Source organism: Caloenas nicobarica, chromosome 3 (assembly GCF_036013445.1).
Source record: "Caloenas nicobarica isolate bCalNic1 chromosome 3, bCalNic1.hap1, whole genome shotgun sequence".
Classification (NCBI taxonomy): domain Eukaryota; kingdom Metazoa; phylum Chordata; class Aves; order Columbiformes; family Columbidae; genus Caloenas; species Caloenas nicobarica.
The window spans coordinates 81,918,316-81,939,628 of NC_088247.1; the positions used below are offsets into that span (position 1 = coordinate 81,918,316).

The 21,313-nt window shown below is 40.6% G+C and overlaps 1 protein-coding gene across 1 annotated transcript in view; it reads right to left on the reverse strand.

The window, feature by feature from the left end:
• Positions 1-20,544, reverse strand: part of GREM2 (gremlin 2, DAN family BMP antagonist) — a 36,044-nt gene extending 15,500 nt beyond the window's left edge. The window contains exon 1 of the mRNA XM_065632388.1: positions 20,263-20,544. The gene's annotated coding sequence lies outside the window, so the exon portion shown is untranslated. The remainder of the gene's footprint in view (positions 1-20,262) is intronic.
• Positions 20,545-21,313: the final 769 nt, after the last annotated feature.

The window sequence follows — 21,313 nt, forward strand, 5'->3', positions numbered from 1 at the left end:
CAGCATAACTGTACAGAAGACATAAAGAGTTCATCTAGATACCATGGTTTTAACAAGGTCCTCTCTATAACTATTCTCCACTCCCTTCAAAAAAATTATTTGTTTTAAGCTGCTTGCCAAATTCATGGCAAAGCATCTAACAGAAACCAGAGATGAGATTTAGAGACACTTTAGAAATAGGTGACAGGGACATACCTGTCACTTGAATCAATGTGAGTAATCCAGAAAGCTCCTGTTCCCACACCTACAAAGCCTCCAGTGTCATTTTGGATGGCAACATTCCTTACATGTTTATACACTGGTGCCTCTGTAGGGTGCCCAGACATAGGACTGGGTAGGTGGTAATGCCATCTCCTGCCATTCATACAGAAGGCAGACAAAGCTTGGGAACCACTCAGCAGCTCCCCAACTGTCCTGCTTTGTCAAGTGTGTTTCACATGTACCCAACAACACCAATAAGTAGAAAATTAACAGTATTAGCTACTACCAGTCATCCAAAAATTTAGCCAATGGGGCATTCTACATATCTTTCTCATAACCAGCTTAGCAATGAGATCTTCTTAAACTGTCTCTATCTGAATACGAGAAGAAATGTCTTTACTTTGCGAGTGACAAAGCACTGGAACAGGCTGCCCAGAGAAGTTGTGGAGTCTCCTTCTCTGGAGACATTCAAGACCCACCTGGACACATTCCTGTGTGATCTGCTCTAGATGAACCTGCCTGAGCAGGTGGGTTGGACTAGATGATCTCCAGAGGTCACTTCCAACCCCAACTGTTCTGTGATTCTGTGATCTTCATAGAACCATGAAATCATATACTGGGTTGGGTTAGAGGGGATCCTTAAAGATTATCTAGTTCCAAGCCCTCTGCCATGGGCAGGGACACCTTCCACTAGACCAGGTTGCTCCAAACCCCATCCAGCCTGACCTTGAAACACTTCCAGGGATGGGGCATCCACAGCTTCTCTGGGCAGCCTGTTCCAGTGTCTCACCACCCTCATGGTGAAGAATTTCTTCCTTATATTTAATCTACACCCACCCTCTTTCAGTTCAAAGTCATTACCCCTTGTTCTACCACTACATATCCTTGCTAAAAGTCCCTCTCCACCTTTCTTGTAGGTCCCTTTTAAGTACTGAAAGGCTGATCTAAGGTCTCTGCAGAGCCTTCTCTTCTCCAGGCTGAACAATCCCAAGTCTCTCAGCCTGTCCTCATAGGAGAGGTGTTCCAGCCCTTTGATCGTCTTCATGGCCCTCCTCAGGACCTTCTCCAACATCTTCCCCATTCATGAATATAAGCTTAGAGTTTCAGTAACCACATGAACTAGAGATAACACCATTCACATTCCCCCCATTGCAAACTAAAAACTGCAGAAAAGGGTAATAGGAAAGCAGAAAGCACAATGAGGCATTACCCATACTTTCTGTTAAAGCTGGGTTACTAGGTAGAGAATAAAGGTAAAATTCCTAGACCTAAAGGGAATTATAATACCATACTCAACATTATTTTGCTGTGATTAGGTTTAGTGATGTGGAGGGTGAGGTCCTCATTTAAGCTCCCTGAATTTTATCATCCTCTCCAACACATAAAGAAGGTCATTTGTTCTAGGTTTTTAAATCCAAATGAAAATAATCACAGACCAAAAGAATTAAAATCTATGCACTTTTTTCTCAAGTTTATGTTCTGATAAGAATACTGCAGGATGTGGGTTCAAGTATGTATTCCAGTTACATATACTCACTGTAGAATAGTGCAATTCCAGTTTCAGGTGAAGTAATGGCACAGAGAAAACTCTCTGTCTGACCTTGAAAAACAACTAGAACAGCAACTAATGTCGGCTGGATATATTTCTAATCACAGCCCATGCCCCTCTGAGATAAAGCTCAAATCACCTCATGCTGTCACCCAGTCCAGGGTGCAGTTTGGTTCATTTAATCTGTGAGCTGTAGCCCCCCTGCTCCTGGCCCTCACCAGCACTACCTTTCCTCTGCCCAGCACACAAGCATGGTGCTCACACTGACACACACACGCTCCTCGGTCACTCCGTGCCAGTACAACAACCATGCGGCCACACAGTCAGCAAGGCGAGTTTGCTGATCCACCCAGAAAGGTATCCTTCTTTTTTTTTTTGTTTTGCCAGCCGGCTTTCCAGCTGCCGCCAGGATCAGTAGTGCCGCCAGGGCCCCCGTGCCAGCGCTGGGGGCTGCTCTGCCCTGCCAGCACCAGCCCACAGGCAGGCTGCCTTCCACCAGCTGGGCAGCCACACCCTGATACTCCTTCCAAAATGGGGCCTGGGAACACTGTCACCCAACTTACCTGTTTCAGGGTGGAGGAGGCTAATGTAACTGGGAGGGTGTGGCTGATAAAGGTGGCGTTGACTGACAGAACTGCATGCTTTTGCTTCCTATATGAGATGGATGGTCCTTCCATCTAGATGGCTTGGTGTTAGAACTACAGTCTGTACCACAGCAGTGAGAGGAAATAAAATAAAAATAATAGAATATGATGAGTAGTACCATTTCAGATGCCCAAGGACATCTAAGATGTTTGTATAGGCTGGCACATCAGAGATAGACCCCATGGGAGATGTATACTCCTCCACAGTGGCTGCTGGAAGCCAGGTGAGAGATAGGGGGTATTCAAGCAAGCACCAATTTTTGCCACATTACTGTTCTTACTTATGACTATATTTCCAAAAGAGGTATGCACCATTTATCTCAAGTCCTCAACAGATATGGAGTACTTAAAAAGAGGATATTTTATCTTATCTTGAAAATGTGCTCTGTGACTGTAGTGCAACGCTAAATATTAAAGATGGAAAAAGAATCATGAAAATGAAGTCTAACTGCTGCATCCTACTGTCTGACTTTTGAGCGTCTTGCCTTTTAATTTCAAAGGTTTCTTCCACCGAGGCTTTGGGGTTTTATGATATTAAATACAATCACTGATTAGACCGCATTGGAATAATCTATGTGATATCTGAAGTGGTCACACCTTCTCCTTCACTCTTTCTCCTTTAATCATATGGCCCCCTCACCCTCCCTGCCCTAACACCTGCCCTTGCTGGATTCACCACATCTGATCCAGAATCTAGCACGGAAGATTGCAGCAAGGTGGCTCTTCTTTTTGTGAATATGCTATGCACCCATGCAATTAGTGCATGGCAAAATTAAGAAAACCTGATTTTAAGGACAAACAAACAAGTAATGTGGCTTGGTGAAAGAAGTTGGAGGGAAATAGTTTTCTGCTGTCTTTCCAGGTAACAGATGAGCCAAAAATGCTCATGGGACAGAACCAATCTACTTGTTAATAACCGGAAAAAAAAAAGTCTATCAGAAGTTATAACACAACTCGAATGCAAACATTTGTACAAACTCCTTTTCAGAACAGAGAACTGGAACCATAAAAAGAGTTGTTCACTTGTTCTGGCTATTGAGTTCACATGGATTTTTGCCCTCGTTAGGCAAAAGCATAAGCTGTGCATGTACATGACATGGTAAGAAATGGAGTGAAGATCCTAATACATGAACGAGAAAAAGAGGAGACAAGTTTTCCAGGAGTATTCATTCAGCAGAAGGCTGAAACAGCATCTGACCCTTCAGAATCTAAGGTGAAGCCTTCAAGGCCAAAGAGCACCAGCTCGTATCTCTGCCACCCAGTCAAAGGGTACAAATACCACAGTGACCAGCCATGCAAAGGGCACAGGCTCGAGCATAGAACCTGTACATTAAGCTACTCACCCGTTACTGAATTAAGGGATCTTCATTCTCCAAAAGCTTGGATGATTTTGAGTACCACATGGGCTAATATTTTCCAGTTAACTACGGTTGCTTGTATGCATAAATATACTTACTGGTCAACAGAGAGGACTCTCATATAGGTACGAGCTCACACCATTTTAGTAATTAGGACAGCTTTAAACTAACACTGTAGAAGCTAGGCAAACATTTTATTCGGGTCCAAAAGCCTATTGAAGTTACTGGACATTAGAAGAAAAGGATGGCAACATACCCTACACACTAGCAGGTCAAAAGCATCAGAGAACACACCATACCCACCTGTAAGTAAGATGTGGAAATTGTATCACGTTGGTTAAGTTTGCAGTTTGGGTCAGATAGCATTTAAACAAGGAAAGCTGTGTGCCACCTCTTAATTTTTAATCAGTTTTCTCAAGTAATATTTATTCATCTTAAAGGAAGCCCTAGGCTCTATTCTTCACTGACAGCCTGCTGCAGTTTTTTATTCAGTCAGCTTTCATACACACACACGAAATTGTATATTGTTCCTCTGTGCATTGATGTCTCTCACAATGGTCGGCACAGTAACTAGTCTGTCTCAACATGTCCCACAGTAAGACGAGAGACTCCTCATAAAAAAAAAATCCAAAAGGAGAAGTTAACCCAATTTGTATGCAAATCTCAAAAAAAAGTCCCCTAACAGATCTATGCCCACCACACTTTGTTTACGGTATGTTGAGCACATTAAGGACAAATCAAGGTTCTGTTTTTGGACTTGAAAATATGGCTGCACAAATATGGAATGGAAAGTAGTAGGTTAGGTGCCAGTTCTGGGCACCATACTTCAGAAAAGCCATGAAGATTTCTAGAGGGGAAGCAAAGAAGAACATTCGTATATACAGAAATTATAACTTAATGTGTCTAGTTTTCTGTCGTCTCTCATCTCATCTGTCTAGGCTTCTATGTTTCATACTAGCTATCGTGGAAAAGACATCATAATTATTTTTGCATTACAGCTTAAGGTACGTTTGCTAGGGGGTTGCTAAGCCACTACTCAAAGCCAGCCTTATGTTTAACACACTCCAACTTGCTAATTGTGAACCTACTAGGTTTATAACGCAGATACTATCAGATTCTTTCAGAATTAAAGGCTCAGTTTGATTTATTTTGCTGTAGGCAGAATACATAACATTTTTTTCATGCTCCTCTGTTGGCAAAAGAGGTCAAGACTCAGGATTCTATGGAATACCTTGGGTTTTTCAAAATTTAAGTTATTTAGAGAAAACATTTCTATTCGATTTGTTGAAGAAGATGAATGTCATTTATGAGTCATTAGAAATAATTCCTAAAGCATATTTAAATACCCATAAAACACACATACACACCATTTTCCACATAAGGCTGATTTGGGCACAGTTTTACACCATCTTTGAAGACTAATTTCAAGGCAGAGAAGTCAAAACTCCTTAAGTATCAGTGTGGGAAGATGACATTGTCACAATATCACGTCATATCATATTTTTTCCTCATGGTCCCTTCAGACCCAGAGCAAAAGACACGTTGAAGTAGAAGTGGGGCAATGGTGCTTCTGCACTGGCTGATGGAGTGACCAAAGTCTGTAAACAGCCACTGAACGGGGCAGCTGAGACGCTTCTCACCCAAAGGCCTCAGGACAGCAGGACAGGACCAGAAATACCCATGTCCTCAAAGATCTGAGGCAAACCGCAGAGATTTGCACAGACCAAAACATCTGCATTGTCCTCATGACAGCAAACACCCGAATTTCTCTCTATTTGTAATACCTGTAATTAACAGGTGTGGAACAGTTTGTCAACAGTTGTCATCATAAAGCTATAGTATTTGTCCTACAAGCACAGCAATACCCTGTGAGGATGCATACACTGCCCAACCCTCGCTTTCCCACAAAGTCCAACAATTAAATAAATGAAATTGCCTTCAAACAGAAACTGAACACACACTGGAATAAAATTCCGGTTTCCCATCTGCCTTCTTTATCGTCCCAAAATTGAGATAAGTTTTGAAATCTGATTTTCTTACTGTTGCTAATTCCCTAAAACTAGCCCACAGAGCCAAGGCATCTCCTCAACATTATCCCAATGAGGAACTGCTCCCCTGCCTAGATATAGTCTGGCAAGGCTTCATGCGGTAGGCAATACTATACAATGTTTTCTACCAACAAGAAGGCCACATTTTCACTGTGTCCAGTAAGCTCAGGGGAAAAAAAAAAAAAAAAGGAGGAAGGATTCTGTGCAAATATGTATTTTAAATTATTTCAGAGGATTTATCTGACAAATAGTGACTTCATTAGAGTCAATTAAAAAAACATAATATTTTACTTCAATGGAGACAATAATTTTACTCTGTGGGAATATCGATACAAAGTCCTTGAGGTTTAAAATACACAGTCATTTAGACCAGGCAAGGATCTGTCTTCAGGTAGACTCACTGATATTTCACACAGTTCAGGTGGCCAAAAATGTACTGCCATTAAAATACTCAGTCCCTTTGAAGTAATCAGCAAATGCTTACAGATAAATTATTGTGACAGCTGACAGATGAAAACAAAACAAAACAACAAAAAAACAACCACACCAAAAATGTTTACCAGGAAGTAATTTAAAACAATAGATTAACAACATTTATGTTCTCGGAATATCTTGTAATTCCGATACAAATTATTTTTCATATCTACTTAGAATCATGTTTCGTCTTTAGTTATTTTGTATACTTTTAATTGTATTTTACTTTTAATTAGTGAACTTTTTTTTTTTTTTACTTTTAATTAGTGAACTGGCTATAAAGGGGAAAAAACGGACAAGGGAAGAGAAAGCTCCACAAACATCTGTTTTTTGCATAGTGTAACACTCCAGACAAACCTAAGTATCTGAATAGGTTCTATAAACTATGGCTAAAAAGGAATCCCTCGAAAGTGTCTGTAAGGCTGAACAATATCCCTTTTTTTAAAGATGTCCAGGCCAACAAATTTCTATAAGTCAATGGTAACCCCAACTTTTCTGCTTTCTGCTTTTTCTTGCTTTTGCAATTTAGCAGAGCTGCCCAGCAGTCTCACATGGGATATCCAAGAATGGCTCAGTCTCCTATTACATGCCTTTCTAAGAAGTTTGAGCCTACAATAATTAAATATCAACACACCACAGCTAACTAGCTCATACTGTTTTCTTTTTTCACAACCTTAGATATCGGGATCTAGTAATAACTTAATAGAAGACCATTGTGGGTAAAATATCGAGGTAAGGGAAGAGGAAGAAAGAACTGTAATATAACTTTTTTAGAGGGGCAGGGAGGAAGGTAAAGAAATTAAGGCTTTTTCATTGCCTGACTGCCATATAATCGAAAGGAAGAAATATGAAAGTATAAATGGAATCACCCTGTATCGCATTGATTTACACTCCTGGCTTAAACCAAATTAGGATCTGATTAAGGTTTACTTCAGAGATGCCAGACCATGTGAAGTCATTAGGTTCAGTTTTGGCAATGGTGACAAATAACTGGTTTTCTGAAGTTAATGGTAATTTTCCCCCAATGTGTGCACTAATTGTAGGCTTCATAACACAAGTTTCTTGTTTGGTACAGTTTCCTGGCTGGAAGGACCTAGTTGCTGCCAGTTGGCTGTACCAGGCAAACCATTTAAGCAAAGAAGGGCTGATCCTAATCTCTCCTCATGCAATGCTAATACAGTATCAATGAAGAATTCAGTACCTGTGTTGCTTTGTGTGCATAGCTCCCAACTGAACTTTAGACTTTTAAAATTGATTGTTATACAGGGCCATACATCCTTACAGTGATGCCTCTGCTGAATTATTTAGATTGCTCAGTTCCACATTCGAAAGCAGCTGCTTTGGAAAGTCAGGGCTTGCACTTCCATAATACTTTGCAGCTCAGTTCACAGAGCACTTGAAGCCACCTCAGCAGGTTATCACAAAACAGATCACCTTAGCTATTAGCCTCCTGCTTTTCTGCAAGACTTGTCAAGTCCAGACTCTGTCAGCTTCATCTACCTTCACAGCTTCACACAGGACCCTTCCTGTGATCCTTCACAGCAAGGACCCTGCAAAATTCTTAGTCTTTGTAATGCTGAACAGAGGAAAGTCTAAGCACGCTTAAGATACAGATTTAAGGTGAATTGCCAAACATGAAGCGAAAAGTTTGTGGTTCCATGTTCCCAAACTAGTACTCTAGACACTGTTATTTGTAGAATTAATTTGACCTTCATAATAGGCCAGTATTCTGCATTGTGAAAATAGGTGGAAGAAGGCAAAGGCTACTTTTACACTTCACATATATAAGCAGTGCCAGAGGGGCCGGAAACATTTAGATTCTTCCTAAGTTTCTCAGAGATCATGCTGAAATATCTAGAACAAAAGCAACAGGATCCTTTCATTAGCTTAAGCATGCATCAAGGTTTTATTGCAAGTCATACATATATATATATATATATACACAAGGTTGGGCTGACAGGCGTGTTTTAAGAAAAGGGTAAGCTAATATAAGCAGGTGACTGAGACAAAGTGGCAACATGACAGAGTTTCTTGATTTGTGATCTTTTTTGTGGGGCAAAATAACATAATCCTATGAGCAAAACCAGTGAAACAAAAAATGGCTAAATGCTTAACCTTTCTCTCCCCATATCCCCAGCATGTCTTGGAGAGCAGCCCAATAAACAGCAGCAAGTAAAAGCTACAGATGTATAACCCTCCTCTTCACAGGTACCAATGATGGCTGTCTTGAGCACAGATTCAAAAACATGCCAGCATTTGCCTTTCTCCCTTTCCCCCTGCACATTCCTTCTGCAGACCTCTAACTATTGTACAACTTTGTATCAGGCAAAGAGTTGCATGTCACAAGATGATTTGGGGAGAGACTGCTGTCTCAACATAGCATGAAGATGACTAAACAGTGACAAAGCAAATCATCCCTCAAAGATAAGTCAATAGTGAATAAGTAATGTTATCTGTCAAGAGTTAACATGCAGTGAATACTTGCAAAGGTTACACAACATAAAATCTACTAGCAGTTAGATGTGAGTTTCCTCACAAATGCTAACCAAGACAGACTACGGAGGAATAAATCCCATGTGACTTCTTGACAAAAAGCCTTAACAACAGTAAGTTGTATGTATATACTCCCAGAAAAGGATTACATCCCAAGAGAGTGTTAGTTTACAGCCAGATATCTTACAGTAAAGATGTCTTTTGCAAGTATTTCTTAGGAAACGTGTCAAATTTCCGTTTAAAAATATTTAAAACAACGAGTGAATGAGTGACGGGACTAGTTTACAAGGAATAATAAAACATTCTAAAGGTGGTTAAAAAAAACCAAAACACTTACTGAACACCACCCCTCACCACTTCACTCTGACGCCAAAAACAGTTTGGAATTTAACTTGTAGTTATATTTGACAGACCACTGAAAAGCTTAACTCACTTTTCACTTCTTTCACTATTTGCATTTTGCTTTTTTTTCAGTTACATAAAAGCATTAATCTGTTTGGATTTTCTTCTTGAATATACTTTTTAAGTTCTCCTATATATTTCTAGTATGGTATGACATCTGTCCTATAAACTCTGTGAAAACATAGCGTATGATGCTTAAAACATTATATTTAATTAAAAGAAATTAAGAGTCGTCCTAAAATGTGCAAGCAGTAGTTGTATATTCTGAAATCCAGGTGTAAGTATACATCCCTTAAATTTTCCTAGCTCATTGAATAAATAGATCCTCTGAGGTTTCCCAGATAAGATATATTTTGGATTACTTAGGCTATCCAAAGAATGCTTTTGCCTCTCTTTGCAATTAGAGCTGAAAGTGCATTTATCTCGCTATAAATAAGGTGACTCTTAAAGAATGAAGTTCAGAAGTTTTAATGTCAACCCTTTAGTGGACATATCTTTGATAGGGTAACACCATAGCTCAAAGTACCCAGGCCAGTTTCACTCAGATTTGAAATTAATAATATATGTAAGTCAGAAAAACTGATGAAATAATTCCAGAAATTATGAGTTTTATCATAAAATCTAAGGATTTACATAGCTGTTTTCAAAGTTACCATTTAAGTATGTTAACTCAGAATTAACCCCAAAATAATATCGAGTAAATAGTGTAAGTGAAATGTTCCAGAACAATCTATGTATGCAATAATTCAGCTCATCAGAAGCAAATTATCTCTTCCCTACTTTATATGGCTTGGGTTTAGATACTCTGTTTCAAAAGAGAAAAGTGCAAGGGCAATTAGATGTTGTTGCCTCTTTCTTTTACTACAGCAAAAATACATTTTACAGCTTTGGATGACCTTGTATAAATCATAAACAAAAGCTTTGGATATCCCAGCTTAGAAATGTTAAATAATGAACACAGCAGAGCAAGACAAAATGGGCAGAAATTCCCACTATATAGAAGCTATGGTTAACGGTGCCTTTTTTAAAAGGTATAAAAGTATTTTTGCATTGTTTCGAAGTGATACACTGTTCTGTTCCTCTGTGCATGAATTAATTGAATTCAATGTGTGCAAAGCTGCATTAGAATCGACATCTTTATAGGCTTTGCATTAAAGCAAAACACCTTTTTTTTGCATCTACATGTAAATTCATGGCTTTTTACATCCTATTTGTATTTACTTAAATACACATATAGAACATTGTAATAAACTGTTTATAATGCAAGCATTTTAGCCTTTTAATACATTTTTTAAGTGTTGAATGACAGCAACAGTGTTCACAGCCTGTAAAGTGACCCATAAGATTCTATTCAAGCAACGGCAGCATTATACAATCACAGAATGGTTTGGGTTTGAAGGGACCTTCAAAGATCATCCAGTCTAAACCCCCTGCCATGTTGCAGGGATACTTTCCACTAGACCAGGTTGCTCAAAGCCCTGTCCAGCATGACCCTGAACACTTCCAGGTATGGAACATACAGCTTCTCTGGGCAGAGTGTTCCAATGCCTCACCACCCTTATTAGCCCATGTCATCATCCAGAAAGCTGGTCTTTAGGCTATCTCTGAAGTAGCAACGTTATTCAAAGATCTTCCACACTTGGCCACCAAGCCTGTCAATCTAGACTACTACAGCTACCCAGTATTAACAGGGTTTTCAAGACACCATGCAAGGAGACTGCACCTAAGAATATTGTCAGCTAGAGGACATATGGTGTTTTGAACATGTACATCAACATTTACAGCACAATTTCTGAGCCAGTTTCCCCACGGATGTTGAGTGTACCATTTTAGACATTCCAGGCATCACAAAGAAAGTCTGTAACAGAACTAAGACACAAGCTGGCAGCTACCAGCAACACCAAGGGCAAGACGACCCTTCAGCCCAGCTAAAGTGACACCACAGACAAAGCCACAGGCAGCATAACAAAGCAGGAATACTCAGTGGACCATTAATACTTAATTAATACAGACTGTCAGATTCTGCCACCTGAAAGAAATTGGTCTTGCGAAGAAAGCAAAAGGCCATCACAGAGTCTTTAGGGAAGGTTTACAATTAGCAATAAGATAGTACTTAAAAGCAAAACTGAAGCACGGCTCTCACATAAAAAATTCCACCAGCATTGCTATCTGAGTAACTGCTATGCTGTCTGTGTTCGTAGTTAGTATAATAGCATGCATCTAGTTCAAAAGTTATAGTGCATTTGATGACCTAATTAAGGTATCAGCCATAATCGTGGTAAAATAATCCAGTTTTTGAATGTAGTTAGCATTTTAAAGGAAAAATAAGTATCTTGGGGAAAAAAAAAACTCATGTGGGGCATTTCATAACCAAAGTCTCTTGAATTACAGTTGACTTTTGCTAAGAAACTAAGTCTCTAACCAATACAAATCCAATCATTCATACTCTCATACAGCAATAAAAAACAATGGGTTTTTTTAATTAATTATTTTGTGTTGTCCTGTAAACAGTAAAGATAAATCTAAAATCCTAATAAATACACAGAAAAAAATACATTTCAATACTGTCAACGAAACCAAGCTCCCTGTACTTTACGCATTCAGAAAAAGTACCAGCTTAAGTCAATCACATTCAACTGCTATGCAGTTATTCATATGAGTAAATGAAGCTGGCATTCAAGTGGGGACATGAACTGGCAACTTGCCGCAGCCTTGAGTTACAGTTTGTATATAATGGAACAAACTGCAAGCGCTCTGACTGTAGCCTATCCATGTGCATGAAGCTAAGCAGAAGAGTTCAAATAGGCAACATTTTGTTTTAATTAATGATAAAGTAAGACAGAGGTTTCTTCAACCTGCAGGTGAAGTTTCCCAGGACAGATCTGCAGAAGAACTCAGCTCCACCATGACCTGAAGCCTGGACTGCCAGTAGAGTTAGATACACAACAGTCTCCCTTGAGACAGGAATCCCTTGATATGGACTTCTCAACCATGTGTTTACAGTTCCACAGCCTGAAAGGACCAGCTAAAACCAAAGTGAAAATTTCCATCATTGCTGGCATTCTCAGAGACTCCACAACATGCTGGACTGTACTATGGCCATGGTTACAATAGAGAGGCATGAACCATAATAAAAGGATAACTCTGCTGGCTGAGAAAGTTCATTTGCAATGATTCCACAGACCTTTAAAGATCATTTTGGGAGGCAAGAGGAGGAACACAGAAGAAATGAGATTATTCTCATCAGCACAAGAGTGCTGAACGGTATGAAAAAGATTTATTCAGATCTGAACATCTCAAAGCAGATTAGCAGCTCACATTCATATTTTATATGAACAGGAGAAGAAATGGGTATCTTGGGGTGACTTCATGATAGCATAAACGTCCATAAATTTCATACAAACAATGATCCACTTTCCTAAGATATTCCAAAAGTGAGAGCAGCTTAGAAACTACTTTCCCTAACTGTCTTTTTATCAAATAATTGTGTTACCATACACAGCATGAACAACTCACAGCAGTAGTTTGCATAACCAATAGGGACTCCATCCTGAAGTTCCTACCAATTCCAATAGGAATAGACCACTGGCCTTTTCTGGTGTTCAGCAGTACACAGAGTAGCTTCCCACTTTTGCAAGATATCTTGCATCTTGGAGGTGATGAAAACATTTGCAATAGTAGTTTAAGTATTGCATTGTGATTATGTATCCCCCTCTACTCATGATATTTAAAAAAAAAAAAAAATTCCTGTGTGCTTTTCAAAACAAAACTACTTCATTCTGTTTTACTGATTTGTAACCAGCATTTGTGTCCATGTAAAAATGACCTCTTAACATGTACTTAGGAATAGAAAGTCTGTGGCCTTTTCTTTCTCCAGTATTCACTCTCTCGTTGAAAAGTTGGCCAAGGCACAAATAAACAAACGTTAGTATACACGAGACTGGACTGGACAGCCATTGCTTCTCAACAGTAGAGCCTGCCAATACCAGACATGGATCCAGAGATATTGCTGGGTTCTTCCCAGCATAACTTCCAGAATAACTTTTCCAAGGAGCTACACCCTCATCTAGCTTGCTCCGATTCTGAAAATCACTGTTTATGACTGTGGCTATAATAGCTGACCTAACCAGAAGTGCCAAGAAACAAACCACAGACTTTGGAAAGCAACAGGATCCATAAGCTACAGACTTCTTATTTTGAAAGTCTATGGTATGAAAGTCCCAATCCTAAGCCACATGAGATGGCTATGCCAGGATAATAGTTCAGATTCTGCAAATCACATCCATATTGTTAAGTCTTTCAATGTCTGGCGTAGTTTTAAATGGACAACAAATATGTTTGTTGGATAAAGTCTGAACTGCTAAATAAATAGTGATAAATTTCCTAATACTACTGGGCAGAGTGTTCCTGTGAATACAACGTGTGTTTATCAGTTTCCCACTGAGCTAGTATTGACTTTCAAATTTCCTTTAATCCTATTATAGTAAACATAGTACAGGTCTCTGGCAAACAAAAGTAACATTCTTCCTGTAATATCATATGCTTCTTTTAAAGAAATCTTAGAGATGTCCAGAAAAGAACTAGGATCAACTTGGAATGATACAATAAACTTGTTTCCAAAGAAACTTAAGTTTCATAAAATATTAATTTTAAACTGAAAAAAAAAAAAAGCCAAACAACCAAGACTATTTTTATAAAGCGAAGACTGGCAATTTCTCATAGGTACTCAAAATAGTGTTCGCATGCATCATACTTTTAAAGTCAGCTATTGAAACACCAACATAAAAATATTTTTTCTGGTTGAAAGCAGTCTACCTGAGTTGAAGGACAAAACAACTGGCATTTTGGATGTAGAATTCAGAAAATAGTAAACTGTAGCATGTGAAGAAGCTTTTTCAGTGCTCCTTCAAGAAGAAAAAACATCTAGTGCAGATGACTTTTAAAAAAAGTGCATAAAGTAGACCAAATGGGATTTATTATGGTACAATTTCTATTTAAAGTTTCTCTTCATTTGGGAGGAATTTACGGTAGACAAAAGTATATTACATATAACAAAAATAGCATACAATGGTGCTATTTTCACATATTTTCTGTGATTTTTTGAATACAGCTATAAATTTTCCTAATAATCAGTTTACGTGACGTTTGAATCTTCAGCTTCAGATACCCTTAAGAAGTCACAAGTTCTGGGCTATGCCTTTACTTAGGGATCAGCTTCAGTAAGAAATGGAAATATTAAAGAGGCAGATCAACAATTTTTCCCTGCCTACACAGAATCCAAGGTACTTACAAGTAAGTATTCCCTCTTAAGAATATCTGGGCAAAAGCTGTTCTCACTGAAGTATTAGGCAAAGTTTCCGTGGGCTTCATTAATTAAGAATACAGACCAAAGTCAATAAACATGCTTAGTATAAAGCCATTGTGTGTGGTAATCTGAAAGGTGTCAGCCAGAGAACAAATTAAATTGAAATACAAGTGATAGCCATCTCTCTCTTTATTAGGAGATTTTGCTCGATGAATTCATTAAGTCATGCAACATGTTCACATATTCCCTGTCTTCTCTGCCTGTCAACCTCCCCTTGTTCCTTGCAAAGGGCACTGAGCTCCAGATTATGTTGACGGAACAGGAACTGACAAACGATAGATGGATCATAACAAAAAAACATGCCTAGAGCAAGGATGCCTGACATCTGAGAGCCGGGCTGTTTTCATTTTGGATAGAAGCTCTGACCCACTATTTACACCCCTGTCCCAAGCTCTCCCACATATTTTTATATGACAGCTTTCCAGATGTTATCTATATGGAGACTGGCCAGACTTATGGGCAGGATCCTGCTCTACTCTAAGCCAAACTAGTGTTTTGGCCTCGCTGGAAATGAGATTAGGTTTGAGATTTGCACCACGAAACCAGGCTGTTTCATGCCAGAAACAGTCATGCAGAATTTTTACAATGCTGCTTGTTTTTTTGTTAGCACTACTGTAGAATAACAGGCTGTTCAGCATTATCAGAATAGCAATTTAGCAGAGTAATAGGATGGCTAGACATGGCTAGAATCCACAGCAAAACTGCACACAAACCAAGAAGGGCAGCTAGTTCACTTGTAGCCCCAGCTCAATACAGTTTTCCAATTCTAGCAAGTGTTTGTACAAGACAAGGTCAACAGTGTGTTCCGCATGAGTTGTACAAATGCCGTTCCCAAGTTTTAAGAGAAGTTTAAAATTTAGGAAATGTTTAAGTTTTATTGCTTTTAAATCCACAGTCTGATGTTGTATTTGTGCATTGCCCATCACACCTTATAAAAATTTGTTCCAAAATGAAATTTGGAGGGTAAATAACATATTTTCCTTTCCCAGTGTACTTTACTTCTCCCACGTCCTTAACACAAAATAGGCAGAAGTGAAATCTTTATGAGACTTTTTGTATTTGAACGTTAGTTTCATTACAAATTATGGTTTCTTAAAATACTCACTTCCCAAACAATAATGACTTTAAAACAGTCTCGAATGATAGATAAATTTACCTTTCTCTTTCTATAAAGAAGCTTGTAGTAAAGACAGTAGCCTCTGTAGGCACTGTAGCCTTTACAAAAAAACCTGACCTTAGTGAATCCCCCTTAGTTTTATGACTAATCTAAAATATGCCACTGTAACTCTTATAAATACTATGTAGACAGCAACCACAGAAAAAATATACAAAATCTCATAGATAAACAAGGTTATGCCTAGAAGAAAAAAAAAAAAGTGAAAAGCAGATGCTGTAAGATGACTTTTTGACAAAGACAGGTTACAAAGGAAGTTGCCATGATTGTATCACACCAGATATTGAAAGATAGATTGCCTTCTGTTTTAACATCCTGGAGCAAGACAGATTCTTATGGGCTGTTTCCCTTGCTGAAACAGTCTTCAAAAATCTTCTTCAAAAACTGGTAATAAAAGACTTAATACACTGAGAAAAAGAAACAGCATAATTTCAAGTGACGTATCTATAATCTACACAACTCATGTTAAAATCTACACTTCATCCTGCAAAGAAGATATTAATTGGAATAAGGTTTGGAGTAGACAACTTCTAGAAATAGAAATACAGTCATTTGAGATGGAAAAGCTCTCTTGTTTTTCAGTTCCTGTTCTGAATAGCACAACATTTTCTGTGATCTAAAAGCAGTCTTGGAGCAGTCATAGTGATCCAGCACAAGGAGAAGCTTTGTATAATTCATGCTATACACATGCAACCCTGTAACTTCCATCATGATCCCTGTGAAAATGTGTGTAAAACTGAAGTGTCTGTAAGAAGCTCAATGTTTGCAGTAATAATGACCATCTTCTGTTATTGACTAAAAATGATTTGATTCCTAATTGCTCCAATAATGTATTTTCTAGTTAGAAATGCTTTCATACAAAAGATAATTGCTTATAACTAACAAAATAATCCTTCTATTTAAAATAATTTTCACAAAAGAAGCAAACTAAAGAAAAACAAGAAAGTGCAAGAAGTCAACCAAATCACCAAACAACAAACAACTGAACTGTTTTCAGTTTTAGAGTGAAAACTGCAGGAAAGAAAAACAAAAAAAAAGTTTCAGCATTTTTTAACCAGAAGCTTTCAGTTTCAAGTGGATGCTTCTAAACATCCCTCTGGGCATCACACAGTCCCACCTGCTTGGGGCAACTGGACTCCAGTGCCAGAGGATGTTTCCCATCATATGCTGGGACCCTCTTTCTCCAAAGCGCTATTTATGCTGCGTTATGGGAAATGCAGTCAACCAAGATGCTGCACCCACGAAACACAGCACAGCATTTCTAAATGCCGGTTTTTAAGGTTCAGGTCAACAGTTATCACCACTCTCAAATGCAATGAGGAACAAAAACAAGACCTGTGAACCTTTATATGCAGAAAGGCTAAAGCCAGTGACAGGCAAACAACCACGAAGAAGCATCAGCTGTCCTTTCCTAAATGCAACTGCTGTGTTCACATTCACCAGACAAGCACAAGGCTGCATTATCCAAAGTTCCCACTCAGAAAGTAGTCTGCTATCACTAGCCAGATAATTAAAAAAAAAAAAAAAAAAATAACCATCTTCTTTTAGAACTGAAGGGAGCTCAATGTGTGTAGATACAAGTAGGACAGCCATAGCTTGTTGCAGGGTTGTGCCCTCCTGCTGAGCCAGAGGGAGCTTCTCAGGAACACGTGTGGGCAACGGTGCAAGAAGCAGGGACTAGCCCACACCCTTGGGAAAGACGGTCAGGATCAGCTTCCAGCTGCAGGGTACACCAGTACTTTGCCGCAAATGGACCAGGGCTGTGTTAGCAGCCAGCACAGCCCAACAGGAACAGACATACGGAGCAAAACAGTTAAGCACAGAAGACTTTCTATCAACACTATATGCATTTTCTAGGGTTTTACTTCAGGCTTGCTCTGGTCTGGTCCCATGGACTGAATTTCCAGCAATGACTCAAGCACATCTTCTCATTTAGATTCATCCTAAAGGAATCCAGCTGGCCCACCATGAGGTATATGGAGATGGACAGTAAGCGGGAACAACTGGAAGACTGGCGTCAAAAGTACACCCCTGACACGAACCACAACACTAATATAAATGCACAACCACACCCACAAGCATCTGTGAGAGTGAAATGAAGCAAGACCTTGTTGTGCAGCTCTTGAAGAGACACTTTGGACGTCAGTGAATCTGCACAGTGACTTGAACTGCTCATTGAAATAATTCTAATTCAAGCATCAGGAACTGGTAAATTCTAATTTAGTGATTCCAAATTGGAATTTACCAGTTTCTGATGCTTGAGTTAGAATTATTTCAATGTGAATTTAGTAGTAGTGTGTGTGGAAGGATGAAACTGAGCAGTTGGAATTTACCGGTTACCAAATTTATCAAGCAAAACCACAGCAGGACTAAATTGTTTATTATAGAAGAGCATGATTTGAGTCTATTTGATTTACACTTTCATAAGCATTGACAAATAGTCACTGAAACCAAGCATTTTCTTATAATTCAGTTGGCATTTCACATATTAATTTTTACACTTATCTGATACTACAGAAACAAACAAAAATCTCCTGAGTTTTATTCTTCAACTTCTCATACCTTTGTTCTTTTCCACAATGAAAGACGTTTCATGACAGCACAATCTATTTGAAAAATAAAAAGCAAATAAGGCAGCTAAACCAAACAGCTCAAAAGCTAGGGTTAATTGTATTGTTTTTGTGGCACCCTTTTAGAGGTCTTACTGATGTTTTCCACTGACACATCTTTCACTTATTTATCATCTTGCAATGAAAGGCTGAGCAAACCTCACCATTACCAGATGCATCCCCTCGCCATGCACAAGAGCTCTACACAAAGAGTGGGCTCCAAGAGATGCGAGAAGGCAAAACTCTACCTGTTAGGTTTCTCACTCATCCTGCAACAGAGATTTAGCAAATTGGTGTGTTCTCTTCAGCTGCACAGTAATCGCGCACAAATGCTTAGAATTTAGGACTTCACATCTTGGATGATGGCAGTTCATGAAGACTGTGCAATGGAAGTACAGAGAGAGGTCCCTTGCTCAGAGCCTGGATACTGAGACAGAATCCTCACTTCCTGGCTCTCAGTAATAAGCAGGTTGCTGTTTCCTACATCTATTCAACTATTTTACTTGGGCGTTTCTTTAAAATCTTAGGGTATTGTTATTCTTCTTTAACTTTTGGAAGGAAATGAGGAAAGGCCAGCCTGAGAACTGAGCACCGAGTTCAGCAAGCGAAGTATCAGCATTAAAATACATCAGGCATTCTAAGCAAATACTTCAGGCGGTGTGTACTTCTTGTAGTTCAAGCAACAAACTAATCCACTAAGGGAACACAATATCTGTATTGTATTGGCACTGGTGGGAAGACAAGACTCTGATGTGATGTTGATTTCTCCCTGGTTTAGCAAGAAATAGCCTTGAAGTGGCCTGATAACCAGCGTGCTAATTGGGGCTCTGCACAGACACTGCTTGGTCTTGCACCTGCTGCTTCATGATTCTCGGGAGGACAGTGGGATCCTTAACCTGGAGGTCTTCCTTAGGGAATTTCTGTCGCAGTCATTTGTCAGGCTGAAGTTCACCTGACTGCACTCATCGGGCTTTCATTCAGTTTATGTCTCCTCTTTTGAAGAAAAAAAAGAGGTTTAACTTGCTATGAGCTGTTAATTTTGTCCTCAAAAATCCACCAAAAGTTATATAACCACTTTCACAACAGTGTGCTAAAAATAAGAGTTGTTCAGCCAAACGCCACTGCAAGTTTTTATAAGACCTGTGACTCCAATTCTGCAAGACCTGTCAAAGAGCAAATATTTCCTTAGCTTTAGCAGAAAGTCAAGCAGGAGCTCCTCGTGAGACAAACATGGGGTTGTATTATTATAATCCTCATTTGTAAGGGGAAAAAAACAGTGTATATATATATATACATAAATCTTTCCAACTCATGACCTAAAGTAATGCTATTCACTCTTGGAGCTGATCCCTCGTGGGGTTTCATAATCACAACCCATCATTAACCCAAAGCAAAGAAAGAAAGGTACAAAGGGGCACAGGTTTCAAGCACGAGATTAATTTTTTTTTCTTTTTTTCTTTTTTTTTTTCAGTTGGGAGGCAGCATGGAGGCGCGATGCACGACGCTTCGAACCCAAAGGGATTTGGCCATGCAGGTAACTTGCGAAGGCGCTCAGAGCGAAGTACCGAGACCCAGACGCAGCCGCCTCTTATTACTTTCGTTACGTGCCCCTGGAAACCTGTCCCCTGCCACGGGCGGGCAGCAGGACACGCTGCTCCCCGCGGAGACGTGCGGCCGCCAGCGCTCCGGCCGGCGGGATCCCCGGGCAGGGCGGGCGCCCGGGAGGGGCGCGGGCGGCGGGGCTGCGGCGGGCGGAGGCGCTGCCGGGCGGCCCCGCGCTGTCGCTGTCACCGCCGCCGCGACCGCCGGCCCGGCGCGACACCCCGCTGCCTGGCGGAGGGGCGATAAGTGCAAGAGGGCAGGGGAGGAGGAGGAAGGGAGCAGAGCGACCGCCAGAGAAGCGGTGCCGGACCGGGACGCCGGGCGCCCCACGGCCGCCCCATACCTGCACGGAGGCGGGGAAGGGTCTGCAGCGCGCTCCGTCCTGCCAGCTATAGATCCCAAGGGGTGCTGAAGCTGGGTGGCGGTCGTCGCCTGCTGCTACTGCTGCTGATGGTGGCGGTGCTGCGAAGCTCTCGCTGGTTGCAGACGCCCATAGGCGCTCAGTGGGGGAGAGCAGTGCGCACGGAGAGCGAGCGGCTTCGCCGGTCCCGGCGGCGAGGGGAGCTCGGCACTGGCTCGGCGCAGGCACTGGCCGAGGAGAGGCTCGGGCTCCAGCTTTCGATTGGCTCCGGTGGCCGCGCCGCTCACCCCAGCCTGCCCGCCCGCCGCCTCCCGCCCGCCTCCCCTCCGCCGCCCCACACGCTCCGCTCGCCCGCGGCTCCGCTCCTCCCAGCCTCGCAACCTGGTGGGCAGATCTAACCCCCCTGCTTTTATCCTCCTCCCCCCCACCGCCCCGCGCTTTGCCTTAATGGGACGTCCAGTCAGGAGCCTTTTGTTTATGCAGGGCCATTCTCACCCTGGATCTGACAAAGCGCACTCCCTTCCCTCAGCATCTTCCTCCTTTGGCTGAAGGACCTGCAACTTTAAGCATTCATGACATTTTGTGTCACGCTCAATATTCAGACACGTTTGTTCTCAGAACATTAAAAAAAATATCCCTAGCTGGTAAAATTAAAAGCATGCAGTGCCTGATCACCTGAGGGCTAAATCTGAGGTAGGACAAAGCATTCTTTGCCTGAGTTTAGTTTGCTTTTCTTACACTGTTTGGGTTCCTAGCCCTGCCTTGGTTAAATACACGTCAAATCATGGCATGCACAGAAAATAAAATCAGGATGCTAACCCTCCTCTTCCTGAATCTAGGGTTATTCAATGGCAGCGGCTGTGATTGTCATTCCTCAGTGCACCTTTGATGTTGGTATTCTTTTCGCTCAGAATGACTTAAGTGGCCTGTGGAAAAGGATTTTCCCTCTCACAGACGTGCTGCAGTCTTAAGGCAAACCTTAGACCTGTCTTCTGGGCAAAATGGCAATCCTTTGGTTTCACTATGACCCTCT